This window comes from Scomber japonicus, chromosome 22 (assembly GCF_027409825.1).
Source record: "Scomber japonicus isolate fScoJap1 chromosome 22, fScoJap1.pri, whole genome shotgun sequence".
NCBI lineage: Eukaryota > Metazoa > Chordata > Actinopteri > Scombriformes > Scombridae > Scomber > Scomber japonicus.
The window spans coordinates 25,906,176-25,920,868 of NC_070599.1; positions in this window are offsets into that span (position 1 = coordinate 25,906,176).

A 14,693-nucleotide genomic window follows, 5' to 3' on the forward strand; every position below is an offset into this window, starting at 1 on the left:
TTCAGCCTAAAAAATGTTTAACCACTGTCCCATATTGATTGGTCACTATCTATCTCTATATATCTCTATATAAATATCACATTATATATATTTGTGGTATTTACCATAATTAAATGGAATGGTAAATGGACTGTACTTGTATAGCACCTTTCTAGTCTTTACAACCACTCAAAGCGCTTTACATTACAACTCATTACAACTCATTCACACACATTCATACACTGATGGCAGGAGCTACCGCACAGGGTGCCAACCTGCTCATCAGGAGGAATTTAACCATTCATTCTCATTTATACACTGTAGGCGCAGCAACGGGAGCAATTTGGGGTTAAGTGTCTTGCCCAAGGACACATCGACATGTGGACTAGAGGAATCAAACCGCCAACCTTCCAATTGGAGGACGACCGCTCTACCTCCGCTCAGCTGTAAATCATTGACTACTTTTTAAACTCATATTACATCAGTTTCTGGCCTTACTGGCTTGACAGAAAACTTCATCTGATTGCTATGGCCCCATCACTTTTTTTGTGTTGTTCTTGTCTAATTTTACACTCTAAAGTGATCCGCTCATCATCCAGATTCAGTGTTGTGTTTACAGCCTGGTAGTTTTCCTGCCCTGTGTAGAAAAAGCAGCGGTAACAGCAGACTGCTGGGCAGATTGAACAAGGCTGTGGATGTAATCATCATATACTTGACATAGTAGCTCACTGTTGGAGAAGAGAATATCATACTGCTAGCAAGAGTCCCTCCAAACCTCAAAGACAGCACTCCCATGATGATTAAGATGGTGTAGAAAGCCCTTTGCTTTAATTTGTCAACCTGCATCCTGTCAACACCCACCTCCCCTGGCCGCGGGCGAATCAGAACACAGAGAACAGACAGGCTGCAGAAAATCATAATGCTTAAAAGCATGACCACAGAGAAGACACTTGGTATAAAGGCATGTGGGGAGTTTCTCAGGAAGGACCAAACAGTCAGCCCTCCAAAGCAGAACACCCAAACAGTCACAGTGGCAATGTTTCTGATTGTGACCCCGTGTGTCCGTCTCAGCCTCAAATAGGTGATGGCATGAACAACAGCCAGGTAGCGATCCACACAGGTTAGAACTGGGAACATCATCTGTCCACACCAGGCTAAAGACTTACTCATAATCCCTATCATCATTAGTTGGTTGACTAAGTGGCCATAGCAGTTGAAGACATCTCCTAAGACCCCAATCAGCTCCATGACAGCCATGTTGTAGGTGAAGAAGTCAGAGTGACTGATGATGGTCGCTGTGGAAACAGAGCGCTGTTGTCTCCATCGCTGATGCCCCAGATATAGGACAAAGACAGAGAGAGGGAGGATGACGAGGATGTTGGTGACACTTAAGGCAAAACCCATTTCCATCATAATGGAGTAAGTGAAGAAGGAGGTGTTGGAGGAGGTGATATGAGGAGTAAAGGTGCCATTTATGGGGGAAGACATATTCATATGGTGGAGGTTTGAAAACAAGGAGAGGGATCGAGATGGAGGGAAAATGAGATCTAGAAAAAAGGAGAGAACAAGAGAAATTAGATACAGTTACTGAAATCAGCAGAGATTCAAAGAAAATGGACGGGTTATATCAAGACAGCACTTTGAAACAGACTGTAATGATTCCTCCTGTTCATACTGACCATTAGAAGATCTCTTCATAATGTACTTACAATGGAAGTGACGGAGGACTAAATCAACAGTCCTCCGTCTGTGTAAACATGGATTTAAAAGTTGATCTGAAGCTAATATGAAACAGCCAAATGAGTCAAATCACTGCTTTTTGTTACTATACTTCCACCACAGCTCAACAGGAAACACTAAGAGGGAATCTGATGCTAAAAAGACTGTAAATGTGTCAGATATCACTTTAAATGACTAACTCACACTGATGAAGCTCAATAGAAGCTGATCATCTACTTTAAATGACCATGTGGAAACACTGTGGACCTTTTAAGGTGATTGAATAATTAATGTTTGTAATTTATACAGTGCTAGAAATTGTATACATTTAAACTGCTGATAAACTAGCTTTGGACTAGAATAATGAAACAGTTTTTGAAAAAGTGATATAGTATTAAAATGTTTACAAACACAATACACAAAAAAGGCTTTTGTTAAAGTAACAAGAGTAATTGTAATTCATTACTTCCACTCTTTTATTTGTTACTCCATTTGTAATTGTGACTATTGATATTTTATGTTAAGTGCTTAGTAGTCCAGAGCATTTTGCCAAGAAATTAAAAAGATGTATGAAGTATGATGAAAATGCTACATAACTTCACCTGTTTCCTGCATGTGGCATTAGATCATTGTCTAATAGACAGTTTTTAGATTTAACATACAAACAATGATAAAACTTTCATAACTAAATCCTTAAAGTGACTAAAAACCTATATATCAATACCTACCTCAGTATGGTTGGGTCCTGGTCCGCCTTCTCCCGTGTCTCCAAACTCACTGAATACCGGGAGTGGGCAGTGTATATATACGGAAAACCCAAGAGTCAGTAGTCTAATGTTGCTGCCTCGTTATTCATTCATGGGTATGACGTGCAGGGTCGGGGTCGGCTGCAGAACAGCATCATTAACGGTAGACCAACGACTACCTTGGTTGAAGGCACCTCAGCAGATTCATGGTGGTGGTCATTTATCCAGAGATTGTTGTACACACAGATGTACATATAGGAGTTATTATGGTATCATGTAATCCCTCATAAGGCACCAGTATAGTTTGATTATTCTGTGTTCATTGATTAGTGCCAATACACTGACATCACCCAATACAAAACATCTATAAGTCAGAAAGACAAACATGAAGTGTAACATGAAAAATATATTTAAACAGCAAATTAAACACAAGCGCTACAGACTCTGAACAACAAACCACATTAGTCTCCTTCAACTTGTCCTATTATAACACTTTCACCCTTTTTACTGCAAAAAAAGAAATGTGATTTCAGTTGGACTTTGGAAAGCCACTAAATTATTTTTAATGATCAGATGGATCTAACCCATAATACCATCCTAACTGGAGCAGATCTATTTACGATTTTACCACAGGCATTAGTAGTGATATAAAAGACAGCATGGGGGACTAAAAGAGTTACCATTGTATGTAGTTATGCAGGAAACATAATTAAAACTGTCAGTGTCAATGCTTCATGTCAGCTGTCCATTAAGTGGATGTTTGACTAGATTCAAATGACCCGTAAACTAAATCTGATGCTTATTCAAATCAGTACACCTGTGTTTTCTCTCCTGTCTGTCTGTCTTTGACTACATGCTGGTGTCATTTGGCAAGCTGACAATAAACTTCTGTAGCTAATATCTGGTTTTATTTATTGAAAGAAAAGATTGTTGTATACTTTTTTAAATGCAGAATAAAAATGAATTTAGAATTTTAGCACTTATAGTAGATTACATTAATAAAGCTATACTAAAAAGGCTGTTATGACGTAAATTAATAAAAACAAAATGAGGAAATTCATTTTTACTTAAATGATAACATTGTATAATAAGTAAATAAGTGATGTACTATACACAAGAGTGTGGCAGAGAGAAGAACCATTTTTGTGTTGGGTATATGGACATGTTATATCATTGAAAATCTGAGGCACTGATTCACCAGATCATGTAATATACAAAGCTGATTGGTATGTTGTTGATGAAAAAAGGTGTGCATCAAACATGAAGTCACAAGGCAGAGGTACACAAAAGTAGCATATGAGGCCACACAAAATAATTAGTTTTATATGCAAAAACAACAACAACAAAACCCACAGTCCTGCTGCCATAATGTATTTTTGGAGCAGATATCTGCAGCAGCAGGTGAGGTTGAGGACAACGCACAACTGATAATACAGATGATGGAGTGAATTTGATTTAATGTCTGTAAAGTGATTATTTCTCTAGAACTCTCCCTCTGACAGTGATGTTTCACTTCTAAAAAGGAAATATACAGCTATTGCATCATATACCTCAGGATTCAAAGACCTTTATTGTCATCTCACCACTGTCCCATTTATACTTTAAAGTGCTCTGTGCCTCATGCTAAAGTGCTGTGTGCATTCAGTCAGTCGAGGGACAATGATGTTGGGACAGAGAGGGGTCAGTGTTCAGGAGCTGGACTGCTGTGGGGACAAAGGTGGCCCTCCTCCTTTGTGTTCTGCAGTGTGGACAGCGCAGCCTGCTGCCTGCTGCCTGATGGGAGCCACTCAAACACTGAGTGTAGAGTGTGTGAGGGGTCGTGTAAGCAGACAGAGCTCTAACAGGGTGTCCAAAGATTTTAGAGCAGACTTTGATGATGCTATATAAACGTGATGAATGAGCACGCTCTCGATGAAGGAGTGGTAAAAGGTCAGGAGAATGTCTTTATTCACTCCAAACGATGTCAGCTTCCTGAGCAGATATTGTCTCTGGTGGCACTTCTTAAGGATCTCCTCAGTGTTGGAGGAAAACCTCAGAAGGCTGTCCAAAATTGTGCCCAAGTACCTGTTCTCCTCCACAGGGTCCCCCGGATGGTGGTAAAAGACATCACTAACTCAGCCCATCTGATCTCCTTGGGCAGATCCTTCCACAGCCTCAGGTCCATGACTTGGTTTCATATGCAACCTATGAAGACATGAAATTACATTTTATGGGCTTGGTGAAAAGTTAGTGCTGCTGGTTCTGTGGATGAAGCTACTGTGGAAAATGTATTGGATGGCAGGGAAATGGGCTCCAATGATGTGCTCAGTGGTTTTTATGACCCTCTCCATTATCGTGTGGTATATGGAGGTGCATGACCCATACTATGTGCAGCTGGTGGAGGTGGAGGCTCACTTTACTTTTAAATATTTTGGACAATATTATAGTCTTTTATTTAGTAGTTTACTTAATCTAGTTTTACTTTTTATTATTTTGCCATGAGTTAAAACACTTACTGTAACTGTGTATAACTTACTTACTTATGACTCATATGATTGACACTAACTAGTAATAATGATGGATCGGCCGCACCTGCTTGCTAATGATTATTTGCATTCTGGGTCATTACGAAGCACATTTTCCAGCAAAACGTACCCTATCATTAAGTGTTAAAGATAACACAATGCCTGCCTGACTCGATTTCATTTGAATAAAAACCAGCCTTTGTTTGCAGGCCATTTGAATCCATGGAAATATCTCAATAACATTGCTGTTGTCACCATCCATCTTAAAAAGCAATTCAAAAAGAGCACGTACACATCTTAAAAAATCATAATATATCATAAAATAGCACTGAAAGGGAACATTTAATCAGAATAACATACAATCCCTAATCCCCCAACAGCTGGAGAACTGATTATTCTGCTGTGTTAGAATGAAACACAGAAATAGAAATGTAAGTTCACTAGTTGTTAAAAACATCATATTTCAGACCTTGTGTGTTGTGTGCGGAGTCGACCCTGTTTCATTGGTGTGTTCCATTTATAATCAGAAGTTTCTGAGTTCCCAGTCATAAATTTCAACTGGAACGAAACCACAAGTCAGATTTATGACTCTGAAGGTTGGAAGAACCTAACCCTAACCCTAAAAATCTGTGTATGAACAGTGTGATCCTGTTTATTAGTACTTCTGTGTTATTTTTGTCTCATTAAATCAGCACTGTCTACCTTCTATCTCTGGACATGTTGCTACAGTGTTTTTATGCACAAAATACAGTGTAATGTGTTTTATTATGAGACTGATATTGGCTATCAACAGCTAACCAAGTTTTCTGACTTGAACTGGACCACTTCAAATTTGGGGGTGATGTCATTCCCAGCTCCAACTTCCAACGTCTGAGGTAAAGGGAGCGCAGCAGCAGACCTCATTGTGAAAAAATAAAAATAAAATGTGCCTTCCTGTGATTTTACAGGACAAAGTCAAACAAAAACCTGCCTTTCTTATTGCAACATGCAAAGAAGAAAGACCACAGTCCTGCTGCTGTCTGGCACTATGACAAATGAGCATCATTAACACACTCACTGTATATCTGGAGTCACAACAGCAGTCAGTGAGTTTGGAGACGAGGGGGAACAAACAAGCTGACAAGGTGGGTGCTCTTTGATAATGTAATGATTTTCACTTCAAAAACTGTTGCTTACTGTACAAATATGATCAAACACTGTTTTTTTTGTATTGAGACTGATTAACTTAAAAACAACCTTTTTTGGTTTGTCACACAGGAGATGAAGGAAACAAGGGCATATGATTATTTACTTTATGTTCATGTGTATTAGTGTTGCATACGTTTAAAAATGACAGAAATAGACTAAACAAAAAATGTAATTCAGTTTTTTTTTTCTTCACTGACTTAAATTAGATACAATACATAATATGACATTTCAGGTGTCCAAATTAATCAAATTTCAACATTACAGTGTTTTTAGTGCCAAAGTTCCTCTTTTTGTCACTATACTTCCACCACAGCTAAACAGGGAAACACTAAGAGGGAATTTGGGAAGTTTGCATAACAATCAAAATCAGATTTCACATCATACACATTATATGGGTATGAAGGGACAGCTGTGGCTCAGGAGGTAGAGCTGTCGTCCACCAATTGGAAGATTGGCGGTTCGATTCACAGCTCCTCCAGTCCGCATGTCGATGTGTCCTTGGGCAAGATACTTAACCCACAATTGCTGTTGTTACTGTTGGTGTATGTTTCCTTCTGATGAGCAGTGGTAGCTCCTGCCATCAGTGTATGAATGGCTTTGACTTTGACTGGTCATAAAAACTAGAAAAGCGCTGTATAAGTACAGTCCATTACCATTTTACTTTTAATAAGTAAGTCTGTATAATAAGTAATAAGTATTTGCATTATATTAGATGCAACATTGTAAACAAGCAAGAAATAAATCGCAAAATATGATTCAGAATAAGTTCAAATGAAGTTTAAGACCTACTGTTCCCTGAGGTAAGTCCTCTTTCTAACGCTTTGTCATCGTGATAAAATTATAGATGTTGTTTACAGCCTGATATCACACTGTCAAGATTATCCTAGTTTTTTTTTTCTTTTGCCTGTTTTAAATATCTGAATGTCAAAAACAAGGCCAATGTTGGAGCTAAGAACACTTTATATGAAGGTTTGAGAGTTGACTAACCTCAAAACATAAGTGTAATCCACACACTAAGAAAAGATTAATGCTTGATCCAAAACAAACAAACAAACAAACAATCAAAGCTATTTAAAGGCGTCCACTTGCTCCACCTCCTGGTTGTTAATGGTCACAGGTAGGATAATTGTATGATGTTTCCTTGCTACTACATTCTTGCCTCCATCAAATATGAGACTTGACATGTACTCCTTGTGTCTCACCATGTGTCCACTAAGATGCAAGGAAAAGACACAAGTGAGGGAAACATGAATGCAATTTAAGGTATTTGGGATGCACCCAATGTGTCAGCAACTCCTTTCTCCTCATGTGTACCTCTCTGTATCTGTCTCCCCTCAGGCCTCTGCCTACCTACTGTAGAAATGTCATTTAACACCTTTTCACCATCCAACTCCTCCTTCGAATCTCTGCACCTCTACTGCTCTGACTCTCTCGTTGATGTTATCACCACTGCCTCCAACATCACCAGAGCCGTCCTCATCCTGCCTCTCTCCATCTTCATCCTCTACCTGGGTCACCAGCAATGGCAGAAGCAACGCTCCTTCACAAAGATGAACCACATTGACATCTTCACCTACCACACGCTTGCCATGGAGCTAATCTGGTTGTTGGGCAGCATCTGCTACTATTGTGGCACCTACGTTAATGTCAGAGACATGATGAAAGCAGGGTATTGTACTTCTTGCATTGCTTTCTATGGAGAGGTGCTGTTTAACCTCCTCACCTGTGTGGAGCGCTACCTGGCTGTTGTTCACCCCATTGTCTACATAGGGCTGAGAAACGCTCGAGGGGTCAGGATCAGAAACATTAGCATTGGGTGTGTTTGGCTGCTTTGCATCGCATGTGTCAGTGTAACAGTTTGGTGCTATCCTAGTTCGCCCTCCATCCAAATGTTCTGCTTCCTCATCTTCTCTTTAGTAGTCGTCTCATTCTGCAGCCTGTCTGTCCTCTGTGTTCTGATTCGTCCAGGACCGGCCGGGGCAGGCAGGGATAAGGAGCAACCGAAACGGAGGGCTTTCTTCACCATCACAGCCATAACAGGAGTGCTGTGGCTGTGGTTTGTAGTGTTTCTGGTTTCCATTGTTGTACACAAGTCACAACTGCTGAGCTACAGTGTCAGCTGTTTGGTGATTGCATCTGGGGGCTTGTTAAATCTGCCCTGCTCTTTGGTGATACCTCTACTCTACCTACAAAGGGCAGGGAAACTATGTTGCTGTTACGTCAATAAGTAAAGACAAGGAGTAGATTAGATCTGAGCAGAGTAAATTTGACTAAACGAATAATAAATTGAGTATATTTCTATAAGACCTGTCTGTTAGATCAGGCTAAATATGATAATTTCAGTCTCAATATGAGAGATTTGTTGTGACTGTGTGGTTGCTACAGTGTTGTGTTGTGGTTACTATAATGTTAGTAAGGTGGTTGGGGTATTGTTAGGGTGTTAGAATGAGTTTGCTGTGGTATTATCTCTTGTTTTTAGGTCTTTACTAGGCTGTCCAGGTGGTTGTTGAGGTTCCACAAGGTGGTGACGAGAGTGGCTGCTAAGTTAGTCAGGGTAGAGGTCTTCATGTTTTAAACAGGAGGTCCCAATGGTTGGGTAGGGTCTTGTTTCACTCCCAGATCCCCAAAATATGTTTTCCGCCACCAAACTGCAGCTCCAGATGTGTCTATAATAACACACCAACTCACAGATCAGACAGGTGCTATGAACTGAGTGACTCCATTAGATTTGAATCCTATCAAATGCTCTTAATGCACTCAAACTATCAGTGTATTGTTGACCCACCAATGTCTCCTCATATGTATAAACATCATTATTGTATCTTTATTATACTATTACTGTGTTGAAATTACTTAATCAATATGACGAGAACTATTCTCAGTAATATATGTAATACTAGAAATGTTCATTTTGTTTGTTTAATCTCTCGCAGAAGTTCTTTCGGGTGTCACATACGGAAAATTTGCCTTCTGCAATTTACCGTGAAAGTATCAGAAAATCTGCATCAGTTTTGCAAGATGCAAAATACCTGACAGCCCTGCTCTGACCTGTTTTTCATACACTAATCACATCACATGAAACCATGTATATTTGGTCCAAACTCCCATAAACAGCAGTCAGCGACATTGGAGACGCAGAAGAAAGACGGTCAATAAAAAGATTACAGACAAGGTGGGGTTTGTTATTTATAATATATATTTTAATACATTATTAATACATTATAATAACAATATTATATATTTTAATTATCAATGCTTGTTAGTTTACGTAATTTTCTTCAATTTTTTTCTAACAATCAATCATTCTGTATTTTCCCCAAAAAGGTGCTTATCAATGTTTTAATATAACTAGAGTATGTCTTTGTATGTTTTTCTTGCTAAAACACTTGGTGACATTGTGATGTAGTGCAAAAGATCCTGTTAATTACAAAAGTTAAATCAAAAATGAAGTGATTTCACTGTGAAGTGCTTGTTTTAAATGCTGGTGTGAGCAATTTATTTGTCCAGATTATTTGTCTTAATTTGATTTTAACACTGTCCTTACCTTCTCTACACCTCCCCCTCCTATACTCTTTGTGTCCTCCTCTTCTTCAGGTCTCCGTGTATCTAAATATGTCAGCCAGCTCCTCTTCCTCTGCTGATCTCTCACTTCTTATTCCTTACCTCTCCTCCAACTCCTGCCTCCATCCTTACTTGGACAGATGTTCCAGGTCCAGAGAAGGCATCTTCATCTTCACAGCCTTCTCCATCACCAACATCGTCCTTCTTGTCCCTCTCTCCATCCTCATCCTCTACCTGGGATATCAACGGTGGAGGCGACAGCGATCTGTTCCCACTGCTGCAATGGCGAGTCACTCTGACATCTTCACCTACAACATGGTTGCCCTGGAGCTGATTGAAGCTTTTGCATGTCTTTTGTACTGTGTTGGTGTACACATTGGTCTCCAAATTGTGGTGGACATTGGATGTGCCTTGCTTGTGACCGCAATGGCCATAAAAATACAGTTTCATACCTTAACCTGTGGGGAGCTCTACCTGGCTGTTGTTCATCCTATCACTTACCTGGGTCTGAAGAACAAGAGTGCAATCAGGATCAGAAATATCAGCATTGGGTGTGTTTGGCTGTTATTCTTTTTATTGGCGTGTGTAATGGTTGTAGCCAGGGTTGAGGTCATTACAATGACCTATTTCTTTTCCACCGGCATAGCTTTTGTCATCATCTCTTTTTGCAGCCTTTCCGTTCTCTACACTCTTAGGCGTCCAAGGCCAGGGGAAGAGAACAGGAAGCATGATGACAAAGTAAAGCAGAGGGCTTTCCACACCATTACATCCATACTGATAACACTGGTTTTGGCGACAGCAGGGATCCTGGTTGGTACTGTTGTCAGTGGCTTAACACTGCTGAGCTACAGTGTCAGATGTGTAGTGTTAACATCAGTGACCTGGCTCAATCTGCCCAGCTCTATGGTGTTACCTCTGCTGTTTCTACACCGGGCAGGAAAGCTGCCAGGCTGTAAAAACAACCCTGAATCAGGATAACAGTGAGCAAATCATAAACTAGAGAGACTCATCCAGTAGATAATGTGCGTGACAACTGTAAGCTGAGTAACATTTCTATATACTTTAAGACTAATTAAGGTAACACTTTGCAAAGCTAAGATTGTAAAATTGATTATTATCACCATGCTTAAGTTTTAGTGGCAGTGGCCTTATGCAGTCTGGTAGGGTGTTATAGATTATTTCTAGAGTTTTAATTGGTTGCAACGGTGTGTAGTATGGTTCCAACAGGGGCATCAATAATTGGCAGTGGTGTGAGGCTATTGGTTGAACTTCCTAACATGTTGGCATATGGTTCGTGGAGCATTACTTGGTGGTCATTTAGAGTTTTGCTATGTAGTTGGTATAGGATATTAATAGACAGACAGGCTATAAATCACTGCCATAAGTCTGCATGTAACTGTTGTTCTGTGTGTATTTGTACTTTTGCGAATATGTATTGTATTTGTTAAAGTAAATTGAACTGAATTGAATTGATTGAATTTATCCATATGTACTGAAGTGCCACAATGGAAAAGGCAGCACTATTAAAAATGGTGTGTTTAAGCTCTATTTAGAGGTGCTAAATATGGGAGCACTGATAGGAAATGTATGCAAATAGCAGTTTTACCTTAGGAAACAGGTTTTAATGTTAATTTGTGCTCCTGACTGTTAATGGGTCACTGCAGCACCAGTCTGGTTTTCTTGTTTTATTATTTATTTATTTATTTTAGGTGTTGTATACCTTTTAGCCACAAGAGGGCAGGGCAAACTCAGAGACTGTACTTTACTTTGTGTGATACTTGTGTTGAATCTCTGTGTGTTTTCTCCAATAAAAAAAACAACATAAATTGTATGTTGTTATATTCACTGTTTGCCATAAGAGTAGCAGAGATCATACATGGATGGATACGGTTTAATATAATTAAGATGCAGTGTAGGTATTTATTAGGTAACTATCAGGCCTCTCCAAACTCTCACAGGCTCAAAAGAATCTGACATGCCCCAATGGCACTGATACAGTAAAACACTTTTAGATCATTAGATATACAGACTTTAAACAGAAACAAACGACAGGTGGCTTCCATTTGAACCAATGCTTTATTTCGGTGTTGAGTGTGTGTGAATATTAAGCGACAGTCCATAACAGTGAACAGACATGACAGATAGTAAATACAGAGAGAGAAAGAGCAGGCAAGTAACACGGTAAGAAACTGATCAGTATTTTAAGAGCTGTGTTCCGAAACACTACATATCCATTTGAGGAAAAATAAATAAAACTGATGTACAATGTTGACGCAAAACTAAAAATGATACACACACTGAAGCCACATGATGAAAGTTTTCTTCATTAAGGGATTTCCATTTGACACCAGTCTGAAAATGTTGCGGAAAAGCTTCGGGGTTTAATATGCCATCATTGAATTTTATTTGAGAGCAATTTGGAAAATCTCATTTGAGAACCAAAGTTCCCTCAAATGGATGTGTAGTCTATAAATTAACTCCTCCTGTTTGACATATTTATCAGCTAACCGCTATGTCTGTTTGTGATACAAATCAAGGTTACTGAGAAGGCAATTCCATCATATCAACTTTAAAACAACATTCATATCAATGACATTAAGGCTGAATCCAACAAACAAGGCCCAGATTACTTAAAGATACTCTCCCTGACTTTGTTGAAACAATCAGCGCCCCCAAATGCCCCAAATTTTCTCCCAGATCACCATTAATGAGCAACAGATTTAGCAGCATTATTAGGCGCTCAAACAAAGTCAGAGATCTAGAGTACTTTTAACAAACTGACAATCGGCACAATTAAAGAAAATTAACTCTTTTTTTGTGTGTGACAACTATAATTTTAGGTCTTGAACATACAGATATCACAACAATTTTGTGTTTAGCTGTCTATAAAAAACAAAAAAGTGGCCTGTCGGCATTGTTAGCATTCAGCATTGAAACAAATGGCTACAACCAGCCAAAAGCAACCGATTTAGCTTATAACTGGTTGCACCCAACAGACAGTATTAATATTTCAAAATATCCCCCCTTGGCCTAACAGGCATATATGGCATATATGCTTGGTCATTATATCTTGCTGTATCAGCCAAAGCTAACTCATTAGCTTTCTGCTAAAAGTGCCCATTGGCCTCAATCATAAATGCAAATTTGCTAAATGGATAGCTTGATTTCTCCCCTCATAAAATGACAACAAAAACTGATTTGTCCACTCATAACAATCAATATAAAATGTATCAAATACCAACAATCATGTTTTGATGCAACGTAATGGATGAAATGTATAAAAATAAGAAATAATGGGCACTTACGAATTTCAATGCACAAGGTGGAACACAATCAAATGGCAAGATAAAAAGATTTAAATGACTAATTAAATATATAAATAAATAAATAAATAAATAACTTACTCATACAGTTTCCTAAAAAACCTTGATCAGTTTTGAACGCAGTATATTTATGCTATTGATTATTGTCTGATAACATCATTGTGTGAATAACTGACACTAAGGACACCATTTCCTTTAACACAAGCTTTTGTTAGTTGCAGATGTTTTCTGTGTGTTCATGATGCAGGTTAAAACTGAACAACTGACTGTTGTTGTGAGTAACTTAACTGAATAACTGTTAATGCCTCATGACGTAAATGCCTTGCATTGTGCTGCTATCACTATTATTACATAGCACTTTTCCAAAAGTAATTTGTAAATGCTTCATTTCACATTTGTCACATGTTCTTTACTGTACTTAACATTGCTGTAACTCTAAGTGAAGGGTGCATTTTCTGGAAAATTGGAGCTTACAGTTGAAATTAGGAGTGGTATGTTAGATGTCAACAATCACGTAATACAGAAGCATGCTTCCAGAACACTGAGGTACTCTTATGGGTGACGACAGAACCTGTGGAATCCAGTTGCTAAGTATGAAGGGCCAGTGGCTCTGGAAGTGTTTTTTCCCATTCTGTATTCCCATTTCAAAATGTTGAATGTTGAATTTGCAAAACATTAAGTATGAGAAACAAAGCTGAAATCATTGACTCTAGTGGTCATACCATAAACCTATATGATTGTTATATCTATCAGGAGATTATCGTAATTCTATGTTCAGTTATAGTGAGGATATTGTTTGTTTTTGTAAGTAATACAGAATGAGGGGAAACAGTTCTGGAACCATCGGCCGCTCACGCGTCATCAACAGCACTCCTCAGAATGTTTAAAGCATTCTAGAATCCTTGGCAATGAATCGGAACATTCTAGAATCTCCTCCCCCAGCTTTGTTTTTTCATTAATGACATGGCAAGCAGAAACAAGTGTGTAAAAATGTTGATTTCTTTGAACATTTTACATAATATTATTGAAGGTATTTTCACAAATATATAGGATAGATTTATAGACTTTTTTTTCCTTGCAACAAGTTTCTCAGGGGAAAAAAATAGATCAACACTCAAACCAAGCATAGATGGACAATTCAGCTCGTCAAAGCTACTGTGTCACCCAATCATATGAATCAATCATTCAGACAGTCAGAGTCAAGCAGTCTTTTCTAATGATGAATCTATTGCCTAAGACTTGTATAGAATGCTAGCATATACCAAGAAATGAAATAAACATTCCATATTCAGACAATCCTATTGTACAAACAATGGACAACGGACTAAAAGTAGCCCATATCTTGGTAATAATAATTATTTAATGATCATCCCAGGGTAGAACGTATCTATGCCACCCTGATAGCAAAATCAATATAGTTAGGGAGATTTGGTTCATTTGTATCTACAGCATTCCCTGCTGGGAATTTCCCAGTACAACCATAGTCTTATACTGCTGGACCAGTTTAAAGTTAAGTGAACTTCTCTATGGCTAACTCTTAAGGCATTTTCAAACCTGTACTTTGTTTGCACTGATCCAAATTACAGGTTGAGTTGGTACAATAAAACTTTTGGTTATTCGTGTTAGAGATTTTTTAATTTCTTCATTTGAGAGTGTTCAATCTGCTCTTTGGA